Source organism: Coptis chinensis, chromosome 4 (genome assembly GCF_015680905.1).
Source record: "Coptis chinensis isolate HL-2020 chromosome 4, ASM1568090v1, whole genome shotgun sequence".
NCBI lineage: Eukaryota > Viridiplantae > Streptophyta > Magnoliopsida > Ranunculales > Ranunculaceae > Coptis > Coptis chinensis.
In genome coordinates this window covers 85859137-85884047 of record NC_141459.1, presented here as the reverse complement: position 1 = coordinate 85884047, position 24911 = coordinate 85859137, and the positions used below count along the sequence as shown (strand labels likewise).

The window sequence follows — 24911 nt, the reverse complement described above, 5'->3', positions numbered from 1 at the left end:
TATATTTTTTTTTAAGAACCTGAAGTTCCAAAAATTCAATTGTTAGGAACCTGAAGTTCCAAGATCGTCTGGTTGACTATATCGACTTGGTCAGGTCCAACCCATAAGGACTGGTCCGATTTTGGCCCATTACAGTGGTCATTTATGTAGGCCCAATTCGTTTTTATAGCTATTTTGTTTTCAAGAACTTGAAGTTCTAACATAAATAAGGACTTGAAGTTCTAAAATCATGTATGTTTAACTCCATGTATGTTTAATCTGTTACAGTTACTTGAAAGATGTCAAACCTTACTAAACTCGAATTTCAAGCTCTTTCAATTAGAGGCAACAATTATTTATCATGGCAGTTGGATGCTAAGATCCATTTAAAATCTAAAAAACTTGGTGATGCTATTAAAGAAGGAAACAAAATGAGCCCAGAGGAAAAGGCCACAACTCTCATATTCTTACGTCATCATATTTATGACGACTTAAAGAATGAGTACCTAACAGAGAAAGACCCAGCAGGTCTTTAGAAATCCCTGAAGGATAGGTATGATCACCAGAAGATGGTCATACTACCAAATACAATGGGAAAGTTTGATGGGCAAACTTTCATCCTTGGAATGATTTATTTATTTAATTATATTTTTTATTACCAATTCATAGAACGTTTACCGTTAATATTATGTTTTCTTCATGGACAGTCTAGGCCAGGATTGTCATTAATATTTTGAATTTCCTTATTATGAATCTCAAGTTTTATTTTTCTTAATATACTTGTGCTAGTATCAATCTTTACAAATTTATTTTGCTTTATGTTAAAATGTATGCATATATAAATGGAGAAAAGTATATATTATGGATATATGTCCGATAGACTATACCCATAAATGAGAAAGACATTGTGTATCATATCTAATGTTGGGAGCAAGAAGCTCACTTAGACAGTCTATATTACATAATTGTCAATTTAATGAGACAATATTCCCGTCGTTAGGGGGAGAAAAGCAATGGTTGCTCTAAGGAACGACGTAAAGCAACTTGGATCACGTCCTCTGTCTCATTAAGGATAATGAATGTGACTATATGAGATAAGGAAAATGATACACTTGCAAGCGGTTGCAGAGAAAATGCATAAGCATTTAATGATATGGTAAAAGTAACCATGAATGTGCCAGCCAGAATCGATATTCCATTTAGACGGGGTCCAAACATGGCGGCAAATAAATCTACTATACGCTAAAAGCGTGGTAGACCTATAGGATTCAAAGAGAGTGCTCCTAGGAGAGGAGAACTGAGGAACCATCTTGTCCAAATAATAGCCAGGTAATGGCTGGAGCTCCATAAACAAATAATGAAAATGTGCAAATATCCAAATTCACTGAAATGCCTATATATGGTTGCCCATGGAGAGGCACAGGTACCTGAAAATGAAGAGATCGATCTCAATATTCCATGCATGTTCAAGTGAATTGTGGGATAGGAAAGCACTTGTCATAGATGACATATTTAGCTATGGTATAGCTATTGGAACATCAAAGGACAATGATGAAAAATAAATGAACCACGTGTTTTGTCGACAAAGGAAAGATTGGCCAATCTGGAATTTGCTATTCAAGCATAATTAAACTCTTTGAAAAACGTGGTGTGGACCTATAGTAAAATCCGAGGTTGGATTCAATATAGTAGCAACAAGTTTGGTTGGTATAAACTTAATTGGAACTCTTAAGAAATTAAAGAAAACTGCTGACTATAGATTTTTTGAAATGAAATGGACAAAGCATATGGTTGTGCGAAACTTGGATTTGGATAAGGATCCATGTTCTTGGTCTTAAAAATACTCTACTTGAGTGATATTGAAGCATTTATGTATCTAGCACAATACATGCACAAGATCATACATTGCATTTTCTATTAGTTTCTTATTAAGATATAATTGTGCACATACACTTAGACACTGGAATTATGTCAAACACATATTGAGATATTTTTATGGAATAACTTGTATGAAACTATTTTATTCTTATGGTACCACTAATGACTATGATCTAGTTGGCTATGCAGTCTTTGGTTATCTATCTGACCCTCAGAAGGGTCACTCCCAAACAGGTATGTATTTCTTAGTGGTAATGCTACCATTTGTAGGCATTGCACTAAACAAACTTTAGTGGCAATTTCCTCTAACCACTCTGAAATTTTAGCTCTTCATGAAGCTAATCGTGAAAGTGTATGGCTAAGGTTATTAATTGGGCATATTCGTAGTTCTTGTCAATTACCTTATATAACAGGTGTTCCCAGCATTATTTATGAGGATAATGCAGCTTGTATAGCCCAAATTCAAGAAGGATTTATAAAAGGAGACAGGACAAAACACATTGCGCCAAAATTCTTTTACACTAATCAGCTTCAGAAGAAGAAGCAGATTAAGGTCGAGCAAGTTCGTTCCAGTGACAACCTTGCCGATATCTTCATTAAATCACTACCGAAGCATACATTTCAAAAGCTTGTATATGGGATCGGCATGCGTAGAGGTCACCACCAAACCATATAAAGACTTGTCTTTATCAGGGGGAGTAAGAGAATAGGGGGAGCATCATGAAGAATGTGTCCCAGGACATATGCACTGTACTATTTTCCCTTATCTAGGTTTTATCCCACTGGGTTTTCCTAGTAAAGGTTTTAATGAGGTAGTATAAAGCATGTCACAATGATTCTGAGTAATGTTGTACTCTTTTTCTCGATTATCAGGATAAATACCAGATAGAGGGTTATCAGGATAAACACCAGATAGAGGGTTATCAGGATAAACACCAGATAGATGACTATCAGGATAAACACAGATCAATGGTGGACATCCATATAATCCCACGGATTTCATAACACTCCCCCTTGGATGTCCACCATTCTTGTGGAAATTATGGTGGATGCATCTTTTGTAGCATTCTTCTGGATGCTCTATAACTATCCAATGACAGTTGCCTCATTAAAACCTTGCTAAGGAAAACCCAGTGGAAAAAACCAAAGCGAAAGGAAAATGAGTACAACATTACTCAGAATCATTATGACTTGCTTAATACTTCCTTATTAAAACCTTTACTAGGAAAACCCAGTGGGATAAAACCTAGATAAGGGAAAATAGTACATTGCATATGTTCTAGGACACATTCTTCAGGATGCTCCCCCTATTTGATTACTCCCCCTGATAAAGACAAGTCTTTATATGGCTTGGTGGTGAACTCTGCGCATGCCGATCCTATATACAAACTTTTAAAATATATGCTTTGGTAGTGATTTAGTGAAGAGATCAGCAAGGTTGTCACTGGAACGTACTTGCTCGACCTTAATCTGCTTCTTCTTCTGAAGCTGATGTGTGTAAAAGAATTTTGGCACAATGTGTTTTGTTCTGTCTCCTTTTATAAATCCTTCTTGAATCTGGGCTATACAAGCTGCATTATCCTCATAAATAATGTTAGGAACACCTGTTATAGAAGGTAATTGACAAGAACTATGAATATGCCCAATTAATAACCTTAGCCATACACATTCACGACTAGCTTTATGAAGAGCTAAAATTTTAGAGTGGTTATAGGAAGTTGCCACTAAAGTTTGTTTAGTGGAATGCCAGGAAATGGCAGCATTATCACTAAGAAATACATAACCTATTTGGGAGCAACACTTGTGAGGATCTGACAGAAATCTTGAATCTACATATCCCACAAACTTGGAACCTCCAGAATCCTTTGAGTAAAACAAACCTAAATCTGTGGCTCCACGTAGATATCTTAAGACATGTTTTACGCTGTTCCATTGTCTTTTAGTAGGCGCTGAGCTGTACATGGCTAACAAATTTACAGAAAAAGAAATGTCCGGTCTAGTGCATTGTGCTAGATACATTAATGCACCAATTGCACTCAAGTATGGTACTTGAGGACCCAATACTTCTTCATTTTTGTCTTTGGGGCGATATGGGTCTTTCTCTGTATCCATTGACCAGACGACCATTGGGGTACTTAATGGATGTGCCTTGTCCATATGAAAAAATTTCAAAACATTCTCGGTGTAATTAGTCTGGTGGACTAATACACCACTAGAACTTCTCTCGATCTGCAAGCCAAGACAAAGTTTTGTTTCCCCAAGGTCTTTCATCTCAAATTCCTTCTTTAGGTATTGAGCAGTTATCTCGAGCTCTTCCGGAGTTCCAATCAAATTTATGTCATCCATATAAATGGCTAGTATTGCAAATCCATTTAAGGATTTCTTTATGAAGACACATGGGCAAATTTCATTGTTTGCATACCCTTCCTTAGACAAATATTCATTAAGACGATTATACCACAATCTTCTGGATTGTTTCAAACCATACAATGAACGTCTTAGTTTAATTGAGTACGTACTCCTTGATTTTGCTTCAGGCAAACCAAATCCTTTAGGGATTTTCATGTTAATATCTTTGTTTATGTCCCCATACAAGTAGGCAATCACTACATCCATGAGTCTCATATCTAAGCTTTCGGAAACTGCTAAACTTATTAGATATCTGAAAGTTGTAGCGTCCATTGACACGCTCCTTTTGTGTTTATGAGATGGTATATGGATGATGTAGATAGATGATGGTCGTTGAACAAATAGAAACGTATCAAAACCTAATTATCCCTCAATAAGTAAAGGATGAGTAGGGTATCGTTCCACTTTTAAATATATGGTATGTGAAGGACAAGACTGAAAAGGGGTTTGAGGGATTAAAAACTATGATTGTAGAGATTTTAGATTTTAATGCTAAACTAAACTAAATTAACTAAACTATTGAGAATTTATAAGATAGAGAATTCAAGAGATTAGAATCTATCAATACTTTTGATCTATGACCTTCTGTTTCATGGTTGTTCTTACAAGTAGACTACAATTGGGCAATCGAGTGAGTGTCGATGCCCTATTGTACGAAACATCGTTAACAATTAACTCTACTTAAGGTTGTTCCTATGTTTATGCTATTAATATCTTCTTTCCTTCTATGTAAGCTCGAGCAGCCATTCAATGTATTACCGAGAGCAACATCAAGGAGTACTTCCTAATAGGGCGGCCATTCAATGAATCACCACTTAAGGCAAACACAAAGAATACTTCTCCTAGACAACCACTCCCTGAACTACCCCTTCTAAGGCAACATAAAGAATACTTCTCTAACTCTAAAGAACTATACTACTAGAAGAAAAGTAAATAACACTAGCATGATATTAATATTGCAAAGCATAAACCCTATTCTATACTTCCATCCCCTAGTGTGGGCAATTGAACTAATAACTAAAAACATAAAGAACTAACCTGATTAAAGAACACCATGAACCAGAAGAATCATTAAACCTTAAGCATTGGCTTCTTTTCCTCCCTTGAAGGAGAAGATTAGCCTTCCATAAAGAAGAAAGAACACGAAGAACGAGAAGAAGAAGAGTTGAAGAACATAAGACTAGAAAGACTAATTTATTAAGACTCGACTAGTTAAAACCGAATATTTTATTATTAATCTCTCTCTGCCTCAAGTTCTGAAAACAAGAGTATAAGTGAATTGACAAATTACATGAGACATTTAGGTCCTCTATTTATAGGGGTTACAATGAGTTCTAGAAGCATTCCAAACCGCCATTTGTTTTCTAATACAAATAAACTTCTTTTAGAGTCTAACTTCGTCTCTAAAACTGAGAAGGAATTGGCTACAAGAATGGTTTCATGCATCCGGGCGACGATACATCGCCTCGAGACGAAAGCAATGCATCTGGGCATGATCCACATCCATCGTCCCACGCGAAAAGTCTATTTTCCCTTTTTTGCTCTATCCTTCTATCCTCTTTTACGGGCTTTGGTCCAAGCAATGAATACTTTTGCCTTGGGCTTCCAAATAGGCTTTAAAATTGGTCCAAGTCGCATCTTTAATAGCTTCAATTCCTTGGCCTTCTCCATGATTGTCTATGGGCTTCCCATGTGATCTTTAATGCTCCGAATTGCTCTGTTTTACCCATTTTTCTCTAGTATTCCACAAAACTCTCTTTTTCACCTATAGAATCATAAAACATAACTTACAAACACTATTAGTCCACTAAAATGGCTAAACAAGAGGCATAATCGAGGGTTAAATTGCACTTTTTGAGCACTTATCACAACTCCCAACTAGCCTTTTGCTAGTCTCTTAGAAAATAAGATAAAAAAATAGATAAGTGATCAAAATCACATCCTAATAACTAAAATAAAATCCTAACTCACTTTCGCAGGCATCGCGATTGCATTTACCATATGCAACAAGGCTTTAAACCTTTAAGTTCCCCAAAAAGGATAAGTTATAGTCTCGTGAGGGTTTTTAGGTGATATACCCACAAAATCATTCAATAATATGTTCAAGAATGATAGTATTTTTCAGAGAGAGAGAAATTCCTTACCCACTTAGTGCTTACTCCAACAGATGGTCTCCATTGCTAACTACATTGCTGCAAAGACTCATAGATTATGATGGGAGATAGTAAAAATTGACAAAATTCTCAATCAAGGCTTATGTGTGTACTTAGTCAATCTCCTATCCAAGAAACGAAATCCCTAGTTTACCTTTAGACAGATAATCTCTACTTTCAATCCTCACCAGTCATACTCTCATAAAAGAATCTCTCAGAAGATGGTATACTATTTTACCTCATGTATATGGGGAAAAGAATAATGAATACGAACATCCCACATACTACCTTGAAAAATAGACTTCTAGATGACAGTAGTCTCATGGAAAGAATGTCAATCACATATAAAGTGTCAGGTCCTTCACTTTAGCATCCTCTCACCTATTCTAGACTTCGTACCATACTGTAGTAATAAGTCATGGGTTGTAACTTGGCTTGGGTATTGGTTTATGAAGGAAAGGTAAAAAGGATTCAAATATTGTTTCTGAAAAACACAAAGGGTTTTGCTTTATTCTTTGGAAGATTTCTTCAAATTCTGTATTGCAGAGAAAATTCTTCATTTGTCTTAGCTTTTCCATCCATTCTGTTCAACTTTTTTTTTTTTTTTTTTTTTTAACTCAGTGGTATATCTTTGATTAGTACTGGATATGTTTGTTTTCCACTGGCTTTTTTCACTTAGAACAGAATGATGGTCTTCATTGTATCTCTCTGATATTTCCTTGTAATCTTCCTTTTGTGCTATTTCTTCCTCCTTGTTCCCCTCGGATTCTCAGAAACATATGGGTATGGCTGATAAAGGTTTTTGGCTATACTCCTTGTCTGGAGTTGGGTAAAGGGTAAAGGGTAAAGGGTTTTATGAAAGAAAATGGCTTATTGTAAGGCTCAAAAGGGTTTAACATGATGGTCCTACTAGGTGGGATAAAGGCTGAATGGGTTTACTACTTGACTTATCAGTATGATACTCTGTTTCGAATAGACTACAAGACTTAATGGCTATCTCCCTAGTTGATGTCACTTCATAATTAACAAAATCAACAAATAATGAGACTATATTACAACGACATAAAGAACTGAAAGATGTTGAGTCACTAAAACTCGGATTTTTCGTAAGAACTCTCCAAAGAATGGGTATAAAGCTCAAGTCTCACGGGCTAAGTCTAAAAATTCTACTTCCAATTTACTAGGGGTTTAAATCTCTCTTCTAGCAAAAATACACAAAACTGACCAAGTACTATGGTAGTGCCTTGATAAAGAATTCTATCAACAAGAACTATGTCCAAGCATAATAAATAGTCTAAGCGGTAATGGAATCAATAATATCAACTATCTATCAAACTCAACACTAAGCAGTATATAATATATATCCCAGACTCATCATTAAAATTCATTTTTCTCATGCTACTGATATAGAAATAAAAATATTTTTGTTTTGTTTTGTTTTTTTTTTTTTTGGAAAACTAATTTTCGAAATTCATTTCTCAAGTACACCCTCCCCTACTTATGCATGCATTGACCTCAATGTATAAAGAAGTAAATGAAATGGATGAGAAAAATGTAGGATATTACCATTGATACCGAATATCAGTAGAATTAGTTCAAGAAACAAATCAAATATTTTTAGGTCTTTTTACGTCAGATCTCCAAGATGTAATGTGAGTCTTTTAAAGTCAGATTCTCAAGACTTTTGAGTCATTTATAGTCAGATCCTCAATACTAGTATTCCCACCCACTAGGTTTCACTTTGTAGGAATTCTTCTAATCTTTCTCAGCAGGTGATTGACAAAAGTATACTTTGTACCAACAATTTTCTCTTAATGGCTGTAACCCAGGACAAGTTTCAGAATGGCAATTCTTACAGCAACCTAGCTTACGCACTCTCCTCTTATGCGCAAATGGACTTTTATCGAACCTTACACGAGCCATAGAAATAATCTTCCTTTGAAGGTCAATAGGGAGTAAATCCCATAAACTAACATGGGGAATACTTAGGTTTCCATCTCAAAACTAATCTTTCGACAACATGCTTACTTCCTGTAGACATTTCCGCTCGATCTACTAGAATTTCTTCCTTTGAAACTTGGTGACCCAGCACTATCCCTTCTTTTACCATGAAGTGACACTTTTCCCAGTTCAAAACTAAGTTGGTATCGCAACAACATTTAAGGACTAAGGAGAGATGGTGCAGGCAATCCTCAAACGGAAATGTGAATGTGGTTTTCTCTTGGTCCTCTAGGTGAATATGGATATGAAAATATCCTGAGTAACCATCAATAAAGCAGTAGTAAGCTTGTCCAGCTAATCTTTCTAACATCTGATCGATGAATGGCAATGGAAGATGATCTTTCCTTGATGTGTTATTCATCTTCCTGTAATTGATGCAAACTCTCCATCCAATATGAATCCTGGTTAGAATCAACTCATTGTTCTCGTTCTCAATCACTGTGGTTTTGAACTTCTTCGGCACAACTTGAACTGGACTAACCCATTGACTATCAGAAATAAGGTAGGTAATGCCAGTGTCAAGGAGTTTGATGACCTCTTCTCTAACTAGTTCCTTCATCTTCGGATTAAGCCTCCTCTGTGGTTGCTTAGAAGTCTTGGAATCCTCTTCCAAATGAATCCTATGTTGAAATATCATAAGGCTTATCCCCTTGATATCATCAATTGTCCAACCTATAGCTGACTTGTGTTCCTTTAAAAGTGCTACTAACCTGGATTCTTGCTCCTCAGTCAAATCTGATGCAATGATTACTGGGTAGGTTCCCAAATCTCCCAAGAAAACATACTTGAGTGTAGATGGCAAAGGCTTCAATTCTAGCCTAGGTGGCTCCTTCTTAAGCTCTTTAGATGGTTCATCAGGCATAGACGATTCAAACTTTTCTTTGAACTTGCTGTCATCCATGATAGGTGATGAATCCAAAATTGCATTGATTGCCTCGACATTAAGTTCCTCACAATTTGAGTCTGTCAGAGCTTTCAATAACTCATCAGCAGGATATGAATTAGTAAGATAATCCTGTGCTAACGCTTCAATCATGCATACCTCGTTCACATCATACACCTCCTGTGGTTGCTGTAACATATGGAAAATATTGGTCTCGACTCTCATATTACCAAAGGATAACGTCATATTACCATTTCGATAGTTGATGAGTGCATTTGCAGTGGCCAAGAATGGTCTACCTAGAATGATTGGTATCTGCCTACCAGATGTAGGTTCTGTGTCGAGTACTATGAAATCAACCGGATAATAGAAATCTTCAATCTTGACTATGACGCCTTTAATGATTCCTCTAGGTATCTTCACTGATCTATCTGCCAACTGTAAAGTAACATTAGTCGCTTTTAGATCCTTCAAGCCTAACTTCTCGTAGACGAAATATGGTAGAAGATTCACATTGGCACCCAAATCTAATAAAGCTTGCTCTTCCAAAGAATCTCTAATTCTGCATGTAACAGTTGGACTTCCAGGATCTTTTAGTTTCACAACCGCTAGATTCTGTAGGTACGATGAACATCTTTGAGCGATAAAAGTTTCTTTCGAAATGTTGGTCTTCTTCTTCACTAGATCTTTCACGAACTTGGCATACGAGGGAACTTGCTTGATGGCGGTCAGAAATGGGATATTAATATGCAAATTCTGAAATACATCGCAAATCTCCTTGTACTGGTCATCCTTTCTGGTATTCACTAGTTTTGAAGGAAACGATGTTGGTGGATTCTTCAATATCGGTTCTCTTCGTTCGGCTTCGGTTGGCTTGGTAACAGATAGTGGAGTGACAGGTGGAGTTACTCGTGATGGTTTCTTCTTACTTACTTCCACAGTAGTTCCTTCAACTTCTTTTGCAATAGTTTTTTCAGTAGGTGGCACAACACTAGATATATCTGGAATATTAGAACTGGGTGGGATGGTGGGGATATAAGTTTCCGGAGGTTCCGCAAAATCTTTTCCTGGTTCATAGACAATCTTGTTATCAACTTTCTTGCCTGACCTTAGAGTGGTGACAGAATTCACTTGGTCATGAGTAATCTCTAGGTTATCCACATGCAAGACACCTCTTTCTTTCGGATTTGGCTCCGGCTAGCTTGGTAATGCTCATTTTGATCTTTCCGTCAAGGCGGCAGCGATTTGCCTTATCTGGCCTTGAATGACACTAAAGTTATTCTCCAACTTCTGGGTTCTTTGATTTGTCTGTTTCAGCTCATTGATAATGGTGGTGATAGCTTCTTCTAGATGTGGGATAATTACTTTGCTCGACTGAGGCGTAGGGGCAATATATCCACTCATAAGATCTAGTACTAACTCTCTGTTTGTGTTGGCTTGGTATTGCTGGTTCTGGTATGACTGTTGATTTGGGCCAATAGACGAGCAAAAACCATATTTCTAGAAGAAAGAAGGCTAACATATGTCCAATGTGTGGAAGCATCAATGAGGACCATGAAATACCAAAAAGGTCCATTGTGAGGATTTATAGGCTACAAATGTCACCTTGTATCCTTTGAAGGAAAGTTGGTGATTCTAAAGTTATCTTAGTGAAAGAAGGTCTCGTGATGAGTTTACCTTGTGAACACGGTGTACAGAAAAATCCATTTGGAAAAATTAATTGATGGTTTGCTAAAAAAATGCCCGTTAGAGTTATTTATTATTTTCTTTAACATATTCATCCTAGGGTGCCCTAATCTATCATGCCAAAGAGTCAACGCTTTAGTATCACTAAGTTTCTGACTTAGCTTGAGTTTCTGACCAGATTTGAGATTCTGGTTCATGACGGAGTGTGATTAGTATAATCCCAAGGAGAAAACACGTAGTTTTTTAAGTCTAAGTTTCTGGCTTTCCACACTAGTGATGATGCATAAATATTCATTGTTTTCTTCACTTATGGTTTCCATATGGTACCCATTCATTCTGATGTCATTAAAGCTAAGTAAGTTTCTTCTGGAACTACTTGAAAACAATGTTTCTTTGATGAATATATGAGTACCATTTGGTAACATAATATGGGCTCTGCCGAAACCTTTAATGATTTGTACCAGTCCCGCTATGGTGGATACATTTTGTGGATTAAAAACCAACTCTGAGAAAAACTTATGGTTTTTCAGTATTGTGTGTGTTGTGGCACTGTCGACTAGACATAAGTTATTATCACAATCATACATTCCACGATCCATACCTAGGAAGATAAACTAAAGTAGATTTTGAAGCCAAGATCTATCCGAGAGCTTATCAGTTGTGCTCTTCTTTAATCCAAAGCTAGAGACTATCGTGCTGATAACGCGTTAGAAATTATACCGACTTAGAAAGAACACCACACTAACTTAACATGTATTGAATCATAGAGAAAGAGATAGAGAGAATTATTATTCATTGAGGTAAGTCTAAATAGGAGGAGGTTACCTTTATATACAACTAGGTAACCTCTTTTCCAAGATAAAGGGTTATCAGGATAAACACCAGATAGAAGAGTACCAAGATAAATACATATCAATGGTGGGCATCCCCACGGATTTCATAACAAACCCGAATATATAATTAAATTTCCGATTTACTTTCAAATTTTGCCGATTCTGAAATTTCCGAAATTTTACCAAACTTGTCCTCTACAAACATCGGCAGTCACACCATTACTACTAATAAATAAAACAACTGATTTGGTGCTGCTAGAAATGGCGTTGTGGAGAAGACCAGCATCTGTTGTTCGATTATCGAGGGTAACAATTTTTCCTTCTGTTTTTCGTTACAACACTGCTACTTCCACTTTTTCGTATTTTGTACGAGACAGATGTAAATCAGGAACACTTGGAATTGATGAGGCTTTGGGTCTGTTTAATAAGTTGATTCAGATGAAACACTCGCCTTCCATTTTCTTTTTTAACCAATTACTACGAGCACTTGTCAAGATGGACCACTTTTCTGTCCAAAAGGATGGATGCCGCTGATATTTTTACACTTTCTACACTAATCAATTGTTACTCCAATATGGGTCGGGTTGATTTCGGTTTTGCTATTCTCGCTAGTATTCTGAAACGCGGGTTTGAGCCTAATGTTGTGACGCTATGGATCTTTTTACCCGAATGCTGGAAAACGGATATCCATGCAATGAAGTCAGTTATGGGACTGTAATGAACGGGATTTGCAAGTCTGTGAATTCTACTGCTGCTCTTCAATTCACGAGGGCAATGGAAAAGAAACAGTTTCCTCCAAATGCTCATATATACAGTATGCTTATCGACACCCTTTGTAAGGAGAATTTGGTGAACGAGGCATTGAATCTATTTCAGGAAATGACCTCCAGAAACCTTACACCTAATGTTATCACCTACAGCTCTTTGATTTGCGGGCTATGCGGATCTGGTCGATGGATAGATTCCATGCATTTGTTTGACAAAATGCGGGCACAGAATGTCACACCGAATGTTGTAACTTTTAACATTTTGCTGGATGCTCTTTGTAAAGAAGGCAAGACAAACGAAGCTTATGATTTGTTACTAGTAATGTCTCAAAGAGGTTTAAAACCTAATGTAGTTAGCTATAGCATTTTGATCAATGGCTATTGCAAGGCTAAGAGGATGGACAAGGCAGTTCAAGTTTTCAAGGAGATGCAACTTAAGGGATTCAAACCCAACACTATAACCTATAATACCCTGATAGCTGGATTTTGCAAGAGTGGAGAAGTTTCGGTTGCAAAAGAGCTTCTGAAAGACATGATAGCTTGTGGGGAAAAACCAGACCAGTTCACATATAGTTCATTAATAGATGGCCTCTTCAGAAATGGTGGTTTGCTGAAGCAATGGAACTGTTCCGTGTGATGGAACATAATGGAACGAAAGTTGATCTTCTGATTTACAACATCATCATTGATGGCATGTGCAAAGATTGTAAAATAAGTGAGGACAAGGAAATCTTTCGTACCCTCTCAGCCAGGGATTTGCAGCTTATTAACACTAGGACATATAACGTAATGATTAGTTGATGTTTTAGAGAAGGGAATTCGAAAGAAGCTCAAGATTTGTTTTATGAGACGCAAGAGAAGGGTTTTGCTGCAGATGATTTCACATTCAATATCATGGTCCAAGGATGCCTAGTAAGTTCTTCATATACTGTGATTATGTTAACTAGTATTATCTGTTCTTTATTGTCATTTTTCATCATATCATCTCTTCTTTATGGTTAGTTATGTGAATTGCTGGTTTCCTGTTTCTGTTTGACTACCTTTCTAAAATGAGTACATTCTTCTTGTATATCCTGGTTGGATTTGTTGGACTTTAGAAATTATTTTACAGCCCACTTATTTCATACTGTGCATTGGTTGGAACAGGTTGAATGTGATGTTTTGTAATACTGGTGACCTTGTTTATGATATTATATTAATTGTACTAAAGAAAGAATTTTGAGTTGTTCATTGTTACTTATATGTATAGAAGGTCATTTTGCATTGCATATCATGAGAAACAATGCTTGGTTCCATATTCATTTTCCTTTTATAATGCTTCTTAAAATGTGCATTTGGGATTTACTCTATTCTTGTTGAAGAGTGAACTAGGTTATCGGTCTAAACAATTTTTTACTTGTAAGCTGCTATCTTTTTTACGTTCTTCTCTTCATCTGTACCCACAATAGCAATAATTATTACTTATTTTTATTTTTTGATTTATGTATTTATTTGTATTTTCCTATGTGAAAGTATTCACCGATTTTTTTCTTTTCATATTTTGAAGACGCATATTCACCTTAAGTAAAGGTACTTTAAGTTATTGGTGTCTCCGAACTCCTTGTCAATTATGGCAATTGCTAACCTCAATTGGTGTCTCCAAAGAAAAAGATCAAAACCAGTATGACTAGGGAACATTTGCATGTATAGTTTATTTGAACGTGCATCATGCATTTATGGGACTGTTTCATTGTATATGTTGAGTTGTTTAGACGTCTAACATTGGATGTTTATTAGTTTATCATATCTGCTTATTTCCTGATTGACTTCCATTCTAAAAGATGGACATGTGCTTTGGTATGGAACATGTTCTGGTGTGATTTGTTGGACTTTGAGAAAGTTTTCTATTGCTTACGTACTTTATCCTGTGCTTTGGTATGGAACAAGTTCTCTGTAATGCTATGTTGTTTTGTAATACTAGCTAGTCTTGTTTATAGGATGATACTAAAAAATTTAGTTAACGTAGCATTTGGTTACAAATATGTTTGAAAGTTCATTTGGTTGAGCACATCATGCGAAATGATTTTTTTTTCAAATGTTCGTCCCTATTGACATGTGACTATGTGAGGTTAGATGCTTATACCGGACAATTTCAGGTTCACAAGAGGAAGTTGTTGAATCTCGTGAAGTTTAGTGCAGCTAAGTTTCATGATCAAAAGTCTTCAGCAACTTTAGCATAAGAGGATATGATAAACAACCATTTTTTGGGATCAGTTTTTCTAACTCCTGATCAGGTGAGTTCCTTAAACCGAGCAGATATTGCATCCAGCATTGTTGACAATGATTGGCATGCAGTTTGGAATATCAGGAACTGGTATCCAAAGAAACTTTTTTTTTTGTTAGATCTAAACATCGGTCGTATCTTACTCCTTTGTACCGAAATTTTGCAATTTAACCTATTGATAAAGAAGCAGTATGTGGTAGTCATTGATAGAGTACTAGAGTTTTAATAGGACATCTCCGGAGGGGATATAAGGACTGGGCCGCAGGTCTCCTCCACATCCCATATTCTGAGCTCTTCTCCATCTTTATATTATAAAGTTTGTTCTTAGAGTTTTAGAGAATACAACAATGATTCGGTAAATTTTTCACTGAAGTCCCTCATCAAAAAGATAAGGAAAAAGTAATTTCAATTACAAAAGAAATCGTTAAAAACATATTAGTTACTGGAAATGACAATATCTACTAAATTAGGACTCTGTAGAACATGTCAATTCAGGGAAAATTAATACCAATCGAATGAGGCTTCTATAAAAATGACTCTGAGCATGGAAACAAATCTAAAAAATTTAAGAAACAAAAAGAATATACTATAAAGAAAAATGTAGATTGGTAAGTAATAAAGATTAACAAATACAAAAGTTGCAAATTAATATTCGTGCAAGTAAACACATGAAATCAGTACACCATTACCATTATAGAAGGGAAAAAGGAGGGCGGGGGTGGGTGGGGAGGGATATACATTTTATACAAGGAATCAAAGTAAATTTTACTAATAAATTTTTTGAAACAAAAATACGTTTTATATCAAGCATTTTATTCAATATATATTCTGTTACTTTTAGCTAAAAATTTAAACCCAACCTTATCAGGAACTCAGGAAGCAATCAATTTGAATTCTTATATGCATATGTGAATGGTTCATACTATTATTGTGCTAACTAAAGGATCGTTTAAGCACTCGTTTTATTTTCGTTGTTAATTGTTTAAGCACTTGCAATACTCATGAATTCTCACATTTTGTATCCGTTAGTCTGGTTTTCAGTACCATAGGCGTTGGGCCGCATGCTGCTCTTTGTTAATTTCGTGGAATGTTTAGTACGAAAATAATAAATGGCAAACTATCATGATTTTTGTTTGTGGGTGGTTGGTGCCTTAAACAAAGAAAGGGACATTTTTGTCATAAAGACTAAACATGCTTTAAGTGTTTCTAATACTTTACTATGGCTGGTGCATATATTACTTTCCCCCTACCTACACTTCCACAGTCCAGACTTGAAAAGACAGAGAAATATGGGAGGATCAAGAAGGAGGTTAAAGGAATCAAAAACAAAATTACAAGTAGGACTCCCCAAAAAAAACCCAAAACTAAATGATGAACCTTTACTGAGCAAATCAAATGTCGCAGGGTTCGTTTGAGCTACTTTATTCTCAAGAGCTATGTTTTGGTTGAATCCGTTGTTGGAAAAAGGCTACAAATCCCCTCTCAGGATTTAAATCCGATATTGCTCCCAATCATGGAGCAGAGTTTATCTCAAAGTCTTTGAATCCAACTGGCCTAAACCATCTGAAAGCTCAAAGCATCCAGTTCATTGTGTTTCTGGAAAGACTTTGTTTCCACTGCTTTCTTAGCAGTTATTCGGTTTGTTTCATGTACATTGGTCCTGTCCTGCTCCAACAATTATTTGCTTTCTCATCCGACAAAGGTAACTCACCTTTTTTCTATCTTGTTGCGCTCTCTTGGTAGCAAAAATTATTGAAGTCCTTAGCTCTCATCAGTTTAATTTTCAGTCTCACAATGTTGGTATGCTTATTCGATCAGCTTTAATTACTGCACTGTACAAAAAAGGCCTTAGACTATCTAGTTCTCCTCGACAAGCTCATGGGCTAGGAGAGATCGTAAACTACATATCGGTTGGCGTTCAACAACTCGGACATGGTACTCCAGCTTCACAATTTGTGGCTAATGCCGTGCCAAATCATAGTTGCTTTAGGACTACTCTGCATGTACATTGGTGTCTCAGCGATTTCAGCATTACTTGCAATCATTGTGATAATGGCGTTTGTTATGCTAAACACTCGTCGAAATAATCGTTATCAATACAATCTAATGAAAATGACAGATTCTCGCATGAAGGCGACTAGCGAAATGCTTAACAACATGAGGATGATCAAATTGCAAGCTTGGGAGGAACATTTTTATAAGAGAGTACAAGAATTTAGAGATGCTGAGTACAATTGGCTATCCAAATTCATGTTCACAAACTCTGCTAGTGTTGTATTACTGTGGAGCACCCCTGTGATTGTGACCACACTGTCTTTTGGTACAACGATATGGTTTTTCCATTGGATTCGGGACAATATTTTCAGCTCGACTAATTAAGATCTTGCAAGAGCCTATATTTCCCCAAGCTCTTACATCAATTTCACAATCGATGATTTAAGGTTGGATGGCACTGTTGTTGGTTGAAGGAGGCAGGAAAAGAGAGGAAGGATGTGATGAGAGCTTTGCTGTTGAGGTGAAGGATGGAATGTTTGCTTGGGATAATGATGGTGGAGAAATTGTTTTGAAAATTTTGAATTTGAGGATCAAGAAAGGAGAGCTTGCTGCAATTGTTGGCACTGTTGGATCAAGAAAATCATCATTACTTGCATCTATTCTTGGTGAGATGCACAAGATCTCGGGAAAGGTACAATTTATAATTAATGGGTGATTTGATTGATGAATTTACTAACTTTGTGTAAAGGTTCATGGAGTTAAAGCTGAAAAATAAATCTGGAAATTGGGCTAGGGCGCCTGTTTTGAGAAAAAAACACCTTTAAAGCCTACTAATAATGAGTACTCCTAATAATTTCTTTGGGTTTTAATACCTTTTTCAGAGTGTAATAGGCAAAAGATGTTATATTAAGAAAAGTGTTAATATGTTTTGCTATCCGTGTTTTGATTTCTTGAAATGTTTCCCTTCCTATTTTACCCATTCAAGTTTAACCACCCCAATACTTTTACATTTAAACATAACTTGACACACAACAGTCTATTTTGTATCCACAGAAATAAGAAGGTTCTTTCTCCAACTAGTCAACGTAACTCAAACAATCACGCGTTGTGGTACTTTGTACGGTTATCAATTTTTTGATAATCTTTTGTTAGCTTCAAATATTTTCAATGGCGATACTTGTTTTCTATGAGTTAGATTTACTTCACTCTCCTTTGAGGTCCAAACTCCAAAACAACCAAGTACATCGGACCACAGTGAATTTTATATGTGGGAACGTATTCAATGTGGGCTTGTGAGACAAATAGGAAGTTGACACTTGTCAAAAGTTCCTACTCGTTCCTAACCATGGTTAACAAAGGAAATCGGATTTAATTGGAAACTAATTAATGTAGAATATACTAAGATTATCAAATGCTACAATTTAGGAAACAAAAGAAAGAGAAAGTCATCCGATTCCTGAACTGTTGGGCGTGATTCTCTTTCCATTCCCTCCTTTTTCTTCTTCTACGTACTTGTCTTAAGACCTGAACTTGAATCACATTTAGCTTTCAAGATCTCCTTAAATGAAAAGTTGATTTGCCAGATTATACCCTAAACTCCCAAGTTCGAAATAGGGTTTGTTGAACAAATTCACTGAGGGCTTATTGGATGTTGTTGTTCATGGTTGTTTTGGCAGAGTTTTGGCTTGAATTTCGGCAACAATCTCTTAATGAGAGTAGCAAGCCAATCGCATTGAAACCAAATTCTCATTGAGGTGGTGATCTCATGGTGTTTTTCAATTAACCACCATGAGATTAGGGGGGGGTATTGGAATATAACTGAGGTGCATAGGATCACTATGTCCATAATGTCCTCATGATCAGTATATATGTATAGGAAAGATATATTTATAATTTCATTTGATTTGGTTAGCACCAATCAAGGATTTAGTTTCTATACATTAGTATTTGTAATATCTATATAAACTAGTGAGTTCAATGTATCAATTGTCCTATTATCAATGAATATTTCCTTTATTTGAATTTCAAGTGACAGTATTGTGCTTCATTTACAGGTACGAGTTTATGGTACCACAGCCTATGTGGCACAGACATCATGGATCCAAAGTGGGACCATTCAAGAGAACATTCTTTTTGAATTGGCAATGGACATGGAAAAATATAGAGAAGTGATCAGAGTATGTTTTTTTTTTTGATTGGCAAGCCTATTTTAAATGAGATCAGTAACTCTTTGATGCTGGCGGGGTTCGATCCCCAGACCTCTGGTATCATCACCCAAAGGTTTTACCAACTAAGTTAGAAGCCACTTACATGGAAAAATATAGAGAAGTGATTAGAGTATGTTTACTTGACTTGGACTTAGAAATGATGGAATTTGGAGATCAAACGGAGATTGGTGAACGTGGTATTAACCTAAGTGGTGGTCAGAAACAGAGGATACAACTCGCGAGAGCTGTTTATCAGGATTGTGATATATACCTTCTTGATGATGTGTTTAGTGCTGTCGATGCTCACACTGGATCAGAATTATTCAAGGTGAATTAAGTATATGCTCTGCCTGTAATTAACTTAGTATCATTACAATGTTTAAAAGTATTCAGTGTCATAGCCAACATACTGTAGTACTAAAAAGCCATTATGCAGGAATGTGTAAGAGGAGCTCTGAAGAACAAAACCATTTTACTTGTAACACACCAAGTGGAATTCTTGCATAACACGAATCTCATATTGGTGAGCCATAACATTTTGACTTTATTCATTCATTATATATTTTTAAAATATAAAATATGAAAGATGCTTGTGACATAATATCATTAAGTAGTGAATCCCCACACAAATGTACATAATTTCTCCAAATGCTTCTCATGGAAACATATTCTACTCGTTACATGCTTCTGGCATCTCCCCAAGGCCCCAAGTAAGTTGCAATCTGTACCAATGACACAACCAATGAAGTACTAATAGGCTATTTTTACACTTTTGTCCCTTCACCAGTTTCAAATATGCTTCCAGCACACTTCACCTGTTGTTAGGTCACATATTGGTACGTTGCACATAAAACTTTGGTGACCCTTAATGCCTCTGCCAAGTTCGAGACGTGGCACACTGATTGAGCATACCTTTCGACTTTGTGACTTCAGTAGTATTTGTTGTTGTTGTGCTATTTTTGATTTGATTTTTTCTAAATTGGTTCGTTTCTGAAAAATCAAGTACAGGTCATGAGAGATGGAATGATTGTACAGTCTGGAAAATACAACGATCTTCATGAACCTGGTTCAGATTTTGGATCTCTTGCTGCGACACATAAAACGTCCATGGAACTAGTAGAAATGAACAATTCTAAGCATTTTCCTAAACCACCAATAAGACAGAAACCAGCTTGTCCATACCCACAAGTAGCCAATGGTCGAAATAAGTCACTAGGCCATTCCGAGTCCGAAAAGGGAACTTCCAAATTCATTGAAGATGAGGAGAGAGAGACCGGTCATGTTAGCTTCCGAGTGTATAAGACATATAGTACTTAAGCATATGGATGGTGGGGAATTGTGGCAGTGTTGCTTATGTCATTGTTGTGGCAAATCTCCCTCATGGCAGGTGACTATTGGTTGGCATTTGAGACCGGTGAAGATCGAGGAGCTTCATTTGATCCTTCATTTTTCTTTCGTGTTTACGCCGTTCTAGCAGCTGTTTCTTGTGTATTTGTTTTGATTAGAAACGTAGTTCTTACTTACGTCGGCCTGAAGACTGCTCAAATTCTTTGCAAGCAAATCCTTAATAGCATCTTACGTGCCCCAATGTCATTTTTCGATACAACACCTTCAGGGAGAATTCTTAGTCGGGTATGCTTGATTACCCTCGTATGGAACTTTTATAGCTAATCTGCACATTCCACTTTTGAGTATACTTGTTCTCCAATTGACAATTGTTGTTACCTATCAAATTAGTTGGTTTGGTGACAAATTTTACTAATTGAAAAACTCTTAAAATATTGTGCAGGTTTCAAATGATCAAACCAACATTGACTTACTACTTCCCCTGTTTATTAATATGACCATTGCGATGTACATCAGTGCTGCGGCATCATAATCGTCACATGTCAAGTTACTTGGCCTACGATTTTCCTCATAATTCCACTTGTTTGGTTCAACATCTGGTACAGGGTACGTGCTGTCCTGTTGCTTGATTGAACTCTAGATTTGTTGCTTTATCATGGCTAGAGAATAAGTCTTGGAAGGACATTTAAGATAATATTCTAGTAACTTTTGCGCCAATGGATATTCCAAGAAGTAGTGACACAAAATTTAATTTTGACTAGTGGATTCCAGGTCAAGCCATATCAAGCACTTGGCATGTGTAGCGTCCACTTTATATTCAATGTTCTTCGTTCTGATCGTCCAGAGCAATTCTGGTTTTGATCAAAGACTCACCCTTATTGTTTACTGAATGCATAAAAGATTTCTGTTCATTTTGAAACATGAATATAGAATGATCAATGTAAAATGTTTATTATATATATATATATATATATATATATTTACTTGGTGAACAGGGTTACTACCTAGCAACATCCCGTGAATTGACTCGTCTAGACTCAATAACGAAGGCTCCTGTTATACATCACTTCTCGGAAAGTGTTGCTGGAGTGATGACGATTCGGAGCTTCAAGAAGCAGACAAAGTTTTGGCAAGAAACTATAAAAAGATTGGATGCAAATTTACGTATGACTTTTCACAACAATGGAGCCAATGAATGGTTTGGATTCCGCGAGGAGTTGATTGGAAGTTTTGTTCTCTGCTTTTCTGCTTTGTTCATGGTTTTGTTGCCTAGCTATGCCACCAAGCCAGGTTTTATCTCCTAACACAGTCCTAGCTAGTAGCTCTTTCATACATATACACCTATCGTAATGTTCTAATGTATATAGAAAAGAAAGGATAATCTATTTGTCACAGATTTTTTACACCTAAAACTTCTTTCTTTATGTAAAGTTTAAAATGACCTCTACTTTTATTTGGCGTAGGGTTTTTGGGATTATCTCTATCATATGGTCTGTCTCTTAACGGGGTGTTATTCTTTGCCGTATATATGAGTTGCTTTGTGGAAAACAGAATGATTTCGGTTGAAAGAATAAAACAATTTATAAACATCCCATCTGAAGCACCATGGAACATTAAGGATTGCCTGCCTTCTCCAAACTGGCCAACTCACGGCGATGTTGATATCAAGAACTTGCAGGTAACAAGCTTGTCATAAGGCATTGATAATTACAGATTATTTAGTATAGAGCATACATTAAAGAATTACTCAAGGAGGACTAGATAAGATCATCATGAAAACCACCTCGCCCTAATATCATTTGATATGATAAATATATAACACTTTAGCATGAACTCATCTAATAGCTTCTTGTTGCTCAGGCCACTGTTCGTTTCTTGGTGACATACATTATTTAAACACTGACAGACCATTGAATGGTTAATGTTGAACAGGTTAGATATAGATCCAACAGTCCTCTAATTTTGGAAGGTATCACTCTTAGCATTCAAGGAGAGAAGATTGGTATCGTGGGTCGAACAGGGAGTGGAAAATCAACTTTATTACAATCTTTTTTCAGAGTTATAGAAGTTTCAGGAGGGAAAATTTGTATCGATGTGGTCGACATTTCAACTTTAGGTGTTCATGACCTTAGGTCCCGCTTTGGTATCATTCCGCAAGAACCTGTCCTTTTCCAAGGAACAATTCGAAGCAACATCGATCCAATTGGAATATATTCAGACAAAGAGATATGGTGGGTAAGTTCACCATTCATGCTTCACAACAGGTGAATAGGTAGAGGTGCATCAGTATGCTGCCATCATTTATCATTTTTACTGATTATGTCTCAAGCGCAAAGCATCTATGCATCAAGTGCAAAATATGTAATGTTGAGGTTACATGCATGCAAGAAATAAAGTTAGTTTAGTAGGCTGGTTGTAGTTTGATGTTTTCTCCTCTTGAAGAGCCTTGAACGCTGCCAACTTAAAGATGTTGTGTCTGCGAAACCTGATAAACTTGATGCTTCAGGTATTCGTACTCTAGACATATAGTTTTTTTAAATCAACGACTGGTTACCAAATGATTGACTGTTTCCTTTGGTAGTGATTGATAGCGGAGACAATTGCAGTGTGGGGCAGAGACAACTTCTCTGTTTAGGCAGAGCGATGCTAAAGCGCAGCCGTATTCTGTTCATGGATGAAGCAACAGCTAATTCTCAGACCAATGGCGTAATTCAGGGAATCATCCGGGAGGAATTTACTGACTCTACAGTCATAAGCATAGCACACAGAATACCAACAGTCATGGATTGTGATAGAGTACTAGTTATAGATTCAGGTATTTATTTTTCTAAATTTTGTTGTTACAGTATGATATCACAATATAGTTAGATCTCTTTGCATTAATGATGCTTCCATTGCAGTTGGGACTGTTTACAGAATATTTAGTGTAGCATAGGAAGCACTTAATCTCAAGATTTAACAACCTGAGCATTTACTTTCTAAACTCAATTGTTGGATTATCATATGCCTGACTCCTTTTTTCGTAAGTTGATTATTTTGAATTGGATTTTCAGACATGAAAAATAGAAACTTCTTCCCTTGCTGATTATAGTTGAAATTTAAATGGAGATACTTGTACATGTTAAAGTTTAAGTTGGCAATAGACATGGATCGAGAATGATGCTATTGTTGTTACCGTTGGAGGGTACTTGAGGATATTCAACCCTATTTTTATAGGCATGTCCAACTTATGTTCTATTCCCAAGCCTCCTCTTGATATTCACAGAGTTTGCCCTTTCTGCAAGTTCGGGCTTGTGGTGCAACTAGCAGTTTGACAGTGCTCGAGTTTGTTTCACTTCAAATGAAGCGAAAGTCTAGCTAATTCTTAGATCTATATAGAGTTAGCCACTGCAGTTATAACCATCTTCTAAAATTTTGACAATGGACTGAACATGATGAAGATCTTAGCAAAAAAATAACAGAAGAAAGGAAAATGGAGATGATTAAGAGTATGGAAGATATGATTATTTAAGAAATGGAGCTAACTACTACTTGTATACGCAACCAGTCATAGGTCTCTGGTGTTGTGTATTTCCGATAATATGTTGTACTTTTGTAACTGTGAAATTCTAATCAGATTTTTGTTTGAGCAGGAAGAGCTATCGAATTTGATAAACCATCAGGATTGCTTGAGCAGCACTCGCTCTTTGCAGCATTAGTCCGGGAGTTTGGAAACAACTCTTTAGGTTTATAGACTATATGAATCTCATGGTCAGTGCTTTTGCTGCTCTTCAACTAATATCGGCAGAAATATGGCTAATATCGGCTGAACTATGGAAATCCAGCCGTTTGACAAGAGATTTTTATGCAGTTTCATTTCTGGAAGATTGGAATCATATCGCGGAGTACATTAGACAATAACCGTACAAGTGGTCTTGCAAGCTTATTAGTAGGGGAGTTCCCTTCGTTATTAGGCTTATTACAAAATTGATGCTTGTAAAAATCGCTGGGACAGTGAAAATGCTTATAAAGATCTTGCTTTTCATTTTCTGGTTTTACTTTGAACTTATTGTGAAGATCAAAATGTTCAAATGAGAGATAACTACAAACACCTAGACAGAATAGTAATGGTTTTGTTAGAAACAAAACAAGAAATAGTCAGAAGGACATCAGTAGAACCAAACACAGAAAATGATAAGTAACATAACAAACACAGACAAAAAGAAGAAATGAGAGAATAAGAAGATGGACGGTGGTGCTGCCAACTGTTTTGGTTGATTTAGGGTGTGACACATAATACATATATTGTAACACCCCTATTTTTTTTTTCCCTTTTAAATTAAATATATGAAGTTAAGTAATAATAATAATAAGAAAAGAAGCTAAAGATAAAGAAAGATAAAAACGTGGGAGAGTTAGAGAGGTTTGGTTACAATTGAACTCTCTCTCTTTGTTAGTTTTTATTTATGGTTTTTGAAATACAAAATAAAAACAGAGAGAGACGTACAAGAGAAAAAACAGAGAGAGAGAT

The 24911-nt window shown here is 36.3% G+C and overlaps 1 pseudogene across 1 annotated transcript; it reads left to right on the top strand.

Moving 5' to 3' along the window:
* The first annotated feature begins 11850 nt into the window (after positions 1-11850).
* Positions 11851-24425, top strand: LOC147505311 (ABC transporter C family member 4-like; annotated as a pseudogene). Its single transcript, XR_015193266.1, has 13 exons — positions 11851-13501; positions 14725-17538; positions 18902-18997; positions 19158-19382; positions 19491-19577; positions 20063-20686; positions 20844-21007; positions 21397-21691; positions 21865-22079; positions 22334-22636; positions 22844-22907; positions 22983-23216; positions 24034-24425. The product of XR_015193266.1 is annotated as an ABC transporter C family member 4-like (transcript).
* Positions 24426-24911: the final 486 nt, after the last annotated feature.